We start from the raw sequence: 6763 nt of genomic DNA, 5'->3' as shown, positions 1-6763 counted from the left end.
GTATAGAGCTCAAAATAATCTACATTCTTTTTTGTGAGCTCTGATATAACCTTGTTTCAAGTGACTCAGATCGACAATCTCTATGACAACCCCACTTGCTTTAATTCCACTGTAAAAAGATCCACTTACTAAACGACATCTCTATTTCAGCTGGCTGGCTGGCTGACAAATTGATTGTTAGATTCCATTTCTCTCTAACTTGATTCCATTGTGTGGCTGGCTGGTTTTCAGGCTCTGTTTCTCTATTCCATTGTGTAGCTGACTGGCTGATTGGCTGGCTGATTGACTGGCTGGCTTATCATAGAAAATAGTAAAAATAAAGAAAAACCACTTAATGAGTAGGTGTGTCTAAACTTTTGACTGGTACTGTATGTATATATATACAGTATATATTATATTGTATATATATATATTCTAAAATGGATTAAATAAAACAAATTCCTCAGCAATCGACACACCCTGGTCTTAGTATTTTGTGTTTTCTTTATTATTTTGGTCAGGCCAGGGGCCTGTTGCACAAAACTAGGATAAGGGATTAAGCCAGGATATCTTGGTGATCCTGGCTCAATTGATCCGTAATCCGGTTGCACTAAAGATGGATAGGGGGCAGGAGGATATGTTATGGTATAAATTACCATGGAGATTTATTCTGTGGAGCTAGCCTGCTCCAGACCAGGCTAAATTCCAGGATCTATTTAATCTCATCCCTAATGTCAGTCAGCAGTCACCACAAATGGAAACCAATAGTTATTTCACTGCTCACTATACATTGTTATCACATATAACTAGACCCACTGTTATTATTTAAACGTTTGTGATCATTAATTTCAATGATTTTGGATAAAAAATGATTTTTAGATGTTGCTATCATTAGATAAATTTACAGTTTCCCATGGACTATAAGGCTATATATAAAATGATAGAATATTAGGGCCACAGAGGGGAAAAAAAACACAAGTCATAATATTGTAACCAGTTGTTTTAAAGGAGGACAGTTGTTAAAATGACAGATGTGGGGCATTTCGTGAAATTGTACTTCAGTATGGTTTCATAAACAAAGACATGCTGATGTGCCAGAATATTATGTATCACATTGTCATAAGTATCAAAACTGTAAAAACAATATGTAGCTTTTCTGCAGAAAGAACCAGCCTCATAAATTTATGACTTTATCCTTTTTCTTCAGTGTGGCCCTAGTACTCTGTCATATAAACAAATACACATTCCATATGAATATAAAAACACAATGTGTAACATTATGTTCCTTTATTGAATAAGGACAAAACAAAGCAGGTAAACCATCAGCTCCTTTCGAAACTGAAGTCACAGTGACTCTACAAGATGGAAAGCACAGAATCCAAGCATATTATACAAAATGATACATACACATTCAAAGGTCTGTATATAACACACCCTGCATGTCTGCACACTAAAATAAATGCAGGACAAATCCATACACATCAACTGAACAGACAAATGAATGGATGCAGTAGCCTCCCTGCAGCCTTGTATTACACACAGTATACCGCACAAACATCATAAGAGGCCAAATTCGTCAAAAAACGACCCCAAAAAAACCCAAATTCCTCTGCCACCGCAGGACATATTTAACCAAAATTGAAAGCACACATACTAACTAAAATAATTCAACACATATTGGTCCCTCAGCAGCCGACCACTGTCGTCATCAGGGAAGATTGCCGGATTGTCCCAGTCCATGGCTGGTGGCACTCTGGGGGCCCTCTCCTTCCTCAGGCAGGCCACATTGTGGAGGACAGCACAAGCCACAGTAATATCACATGCCCTAACAGGGCTGACCCTTAATTTGTGAAGGCAGTGAAAGCGTGCCTTCAGGAGGCCAAAGGTCATTTCAACTCTGGCCCTGGTCCTGGCATGGGCATGGTTGTAGGCCTGCTGTGCTTCCTGGGGTCTGTGAAAGGTGTCAGGAGAAAAGGCTGGCAGCCATACCCCCTGTCTCCCAGCAACACACCAGAGAATTCACCTGTCAACACAAAATCTCATCATTACTACCTCATAAACACAGTGATATTCTTGACACAGCCATGATGGTTATAAATAGGGGTTGTGTGGCTTACCTTGTGATGGGCACTGATAGATTTCAGAGGCCCGAAAGATTCTGGAGTCATGGACTGAGCCAGGCCATTTTGCCACAACATTGCTGATCACACAGTCAGCATTGCAGACCATCTGAAATCATAAGATGAGGAATATTACACCAATCAATGCACATCACTGGCAATGCAGAGTGTTCGTCAATGGACAATATCAAAAAGTTATGTTCACCTGAACATTAATGCTGTGAAAGGATTTCCTATTCACAAAATCGGCCTCATGGGCACCTGAGGGGGCTTTTATCCTTATGTGTGTGCAGTCCACTGCACCAATGACATTGGGGAAACCTGTCACACAAAGTAATGAGTATCCTACTATGTGTTAACAGTTGTCCTGTAATTTGTAGATCCTCTTACCTGCAATCCTATAGAACTCCTCTTTGATGTCACAGAGTCTTCTGTGGCCAGGGAAGGAGATGAAGACATCTGCTAATGCTTTGATAGCCAGACACACACTCCTTATTGTGCGGCAAATTGTGGCCTTGTTCAGCTGTTCTGCATCCCCACTGAGTACAGGAAGGCTCCACTAGCAAAAAGCGCAAGGCCACACAAACCATTTGCTCCACACTCAGTGCATGGCTCCGTGCAGTGCGGTGCTTAATCCTGGGACCCAGTAGTCTGCATAGATACCTGATGCCATCTGCAGAAAACCTGTATCTTTCATATAGATGGTCATCAGGGAAGGCCAGTGGGTCCAACCGGTCCCTGAAGACCCTTTCTCGCCTGAAGGCTCTCCTCAGCACAAGTGCTTCTTCATCCACCACATCTCGCACGAATGGGCATGCCATTGTCAGAGCAGAAAGGAACACACAATTTTGGGCCTTCATATAGGCTAGTGGCCACACCTGGTGCTGGGGGGGTGGGCAAAAGAGGGCGATGCCTTATAACGATGACTTGGTTGTACTGATTGCTGGGAAAATAAAAAAAAACTTAGAAAGATGCCACCGTCCTGTGTGCTCACAATAAGAGCTCATATGTCATGGCTCACTTGACTTTACGAGAATATACCTAATTTTTATTTTGAGCTGTGTCATCTTCTTGGAGCTGGGGGAGGAAAGAAAAATAATGATTAATACATTTGTGTTACAGTTAGCATACAGTGTACATTGAAGGCATATCTCACCTCCCTCTCAAGTTTTTTTATTTCAAGGTCCATTTTCCTAATTGTCCTCTTTTTTATTTCGGACTCCAGTGCAAGATTTTCCATCTTTTTCTTCTTGTACTGAATGTCTGTCTGCCAGTTCTATTTGGCGCCGGAGGTGGTTGCCATACAACTTTCTGATAGCTTGTGAGCTCTGTGAACACAATACAATTAGCGCAGCTGGAATTTGGCAGGATGTGGTGTCCTTTTATTAATACGCACTATGTTGCCAGGCTGGTTTTCCCACTGTATAGCATCTGGGTCCTGTAAAAGAATTCTGCAGAATGTTCTTGTATTTGATTTTGACCTGCTGCCATGTCCGTTTTGGCCCGTTCATGTTTAATCTACACACACACACACACACACACACACACACACACACACACACACACACACACACATTTAATGGAGTCACACTGCAAAAAATTACTTGGTATTTTTGTCTTGTTTTCAGTAAAAATATCAAAAAATTTATCATAGCTTTATACAGTGTGATGGAGTTACTTTACACAATTTCACTCATATCTGCAGTGCATTTCAATTAAAAATTTAACCGTTTCATAATTACAGTACAACTGCATTTTTGGAGATGTGAATTAAATATTTGAATTGTAATTGTGATGTTTCAGCGGAGCGGTGATACGCATTCAGGCGGTCTGCAATTACTTTGCCACGCTTTTTCTCTTTGCTTTATCACTGTGGCGGTGTTGCCTTTCTTCTTAATTATATATTTTACCTCCTCGTATGCCTCCATGAGGATTTGTGCTTCCGACGGGGAAAAGTACGCGGCTCTAGTTGCCATGGTAAATCAGTTAATCTGTGATCTGTGGCGGGGTCTATTTGAGTGAGCCGTGAGCACGCACCTATCCAGGATTGGTTTCACCTGGCTTAATGAATCCGTGTCTGCTCATCCTGGCTTGGTCTTTGTGCAACCAATTAAGCCTGGACGCACATGTTTTGGCTTCATTGAGCTCAGCTGAGTCATTTATCCCGGATGTCTTAATTCTACTTTTGTGCAACAGGCCCCAGGGTGTGACATGGGTTTATTATGTGGTGTGTTTTGTCTTGGGGTTTTAGTAGGTATTGGGATTGTGGCTTAGTAGGGTTATCTAGAAAAGTCTATGGTTGCCTGAAGTGGTTCTCAATCAGAGGCAGGTGATTATCGTTGTCTCTGATTGGGAACCATATTGAGGCAGCCATATTCTTTGAGTGTTTCATGGGTGATTGTTCCTGTCTCTGTGTTTGTTTGCACCAGATAGGCTGTATAGGTTTTCACGTTACGTTTTTGTATTGTTAGTTTTTTTCATCGTCATTAAACATGTATCAAGAATACCACGCTGCATTTTGGTCCGACTCTCCTTCACCGCAAGAAAACCGTAACACACCCCCAATAACCCAAATATGACAAACTGAAAACAGGTTTTTGAAAATGTTGTCAAATTTACATTTACATTTAAGTCATTTAGCAGACGCTCTTATCCAGAGCGACTTACAAATTGGTGCGTTCACCTTAAGACATCCAGTGGAACAGCCACTTTACAATAGTGCATCTAAATCTTTTAAGGGGGGGGGGGTGAGAAGGATTACTTTATCCTATCCTAGGTATTCCTTAAAGAGGTGGGGTTTCAGGTGTCTCCGGAAGGTGGTGATTGACTCCGCTGTCCTGGCGTCGTGAGGGAGTTTGTTCCACCATTGGGGGGCCAGAGCAGCGAACAGTTTTGACTGGGCTGCGCAGGAACTGTACTTCCTCAGTGGTAGGGAGGCGAGCAGGCCAGAGGTGGATGAACGCAGTGCCCTTGTTTGGGTGTAGGGCCTGATCAGAGCCTGGAGGTACTGAGGTGCCGTTCCCCTCACAGCTCCGTAGGCAAGCACCATGGTCTTGTAGCGGATGCGAGCTTCAACTGGAAGCCAGTGGAGAGAGCGGAGGAGCGGGGTGACGTGAGAGAACTTGGGAAGGTTGAACACAAAATTTATTATATAAATTATTATATAATTTGAAATTTATACAAATTAAAGAGAGCTTTGTCAATTTCCAAAGGGCCAGAATATACAATTTACGGACACAGTATATTTTACATTAGTTATCTTGTTTGGTTTGATATTTTTAGTCCCACCATCCAGTTTTGATTTCTATTTGCCATATACAGGGCCTTCGGAAAGTATCCAGACGCCATGAATTTTTCCACATTTAGTTACATTACAATCTTACTCTAAAATTGATCCCCTCACCCCATCAATCTATACATAATACCCCATAATGACAAAGCAAAAACAGGTTTTTAGAAAAATGTGCTAATTTATTTTAAAAAATACCCTTTACTCAGTACTTTGTTGAAGCACCTTTGGCAGCGATTACAGCATCAAGACTTTTTCAGGTCTCTCCAGAGATGTTCGATCGGCATCAAGTCCGGGCTCTGGCTGGGCCACTCAAGGACATTCAGAGACCTGTCCAGAATCCACTCCTGCGTTGTCTTGGCTGTGTGCTTAGGGTCGTTGTCCTGTTGGAATGTGAACCTTCGCCAAAGTCTGAGGTCCTGAGCACTCTGGAGCAGATTTTCATCAAGGATCTCTCTGTAATTTGCTCCGTTCCTCTTTGTCTCAATCTTGACTTGACTTCCAGTCCCTGAAAAACATCCCCACAGCATGATGCTGCCACCACCATGCCAGGTTTCTTCCGGACGTGACGCTTGGCATTCAGGCCAAAGTGTTCAATTTTGGTTTCATCAGACCAGAGAATCTTGTTTCTCATGATCTGAGAGTCTTTAGGTGCCTTTTGGCAAACTGCAAGCAGGCTGTCATGTGCCTTTTATTGAGGAGCTTCTTCCGTCTGGCCATTCTAACATAAAGGCCTTTAAGTGGGCTGTCATATGCCTTTTACTGAGGAGTGACTTCCGTTTGGTCACTCTACCATAAAGGCCTGATTGGTGGAGTGCTGCAGAGTTGGTTGTCCTTGTGGAAGGTTCTCCCATATCCACAGAGGAACTCTAGAGCTCTGTCAGTGACCATCGCGTTCTTGGTCACCTCCCTGACCAAGGGCCTTCTCCCCTGATTGCTCAGTTTGGCCAGGCGGCCAGCTCCAGTCAGTGGTGGGAAAAGTACACAATTGTCATACTTGAGTAAAAGTATAGATACCGTAATAGAAAATGACTCAAGTGAAAGTCACCTAGTAAAATACTACTTTAGTAAAAGTCTAAAAGTATTTGGTTTTGAATATACTTATGCATCAAAAGTACATTTAATTGCTAAAATATACTTAATTATCAAAAGTAGTATAAATCATTTCAAATTCCTTTTATTAAGCAAAGCAGATTTGTTTTGTTTTTAAAATGTTGGGTTAGCCAGGGGCACACACCAACACTCAGACAACATTTACTAAAGATGCATGTGTGTTTAGTGAGTCCACCAAAACATAGGCAGTAGGGATTGATACCATTTGTGCTGTTCTGCTAAGCATTTCAAATGTAATGAGTACTTTGGGCTGTCAGGGACA

At 42.1% G+C, this 6763-nt stretch overlaps 1 long non-coding RNA gene across 3 annotated transcripts; it reads right to left on the bottom strand.

Annotated features, from left to right (window-relative positions):
* Positions 1 to 1228: 1228 nt before the first annotated feature.
* LOC135563766 (uncharacterized) lies at positions 1229 to 4632 on the bottom strand. 3 transcript variants are annotated; one of them, XR_010460474.1, is made up of 4 exons: positions 3496 to 4628; positions 2490 to 3427; positions 2097 to 2208; positions 1229 to 2002 (listed from the first exon to the last, which is right to left on the bottom strand). It is a non-coding gene; the product is annotated as an uncharacterized LOC135563766 (long non-coding RNA). The 3 variants fall into 3 exon arrangements; XR_010460473.1 differs by having other exon boundaries at positions 2490 to 3176; positions 3256 to 4625; XR_010460472.1 differs by having other exon boundaries at positions 2490 to 4632.
* Positions 4633 to 6763: the final 2131 nt, after the last annotated feature.

The sequence above is a fragment of the Oncorhynchus nerka genome, linkage group LG22, assembly GCF_034236695.1.
Source record: "Oncorhynchus nerka isolate Pitt River linkage group LG22, Oner_Uvic_2.0, whole genome shotgun sequence".
In the NCBI taxonomy this organism is placed as follows: domain Eukaryota; kingdom Metazoa; phylum Chordata; class Actinopteri; order Salmoniformes; family Salmonidae; genus Oncorhynchus; species Oncorhynchus nerka.
Note: the sequence above shows the minus strand (reverse complement) of the source record. Positions and strands in the feature narration are given on the sequence as shown.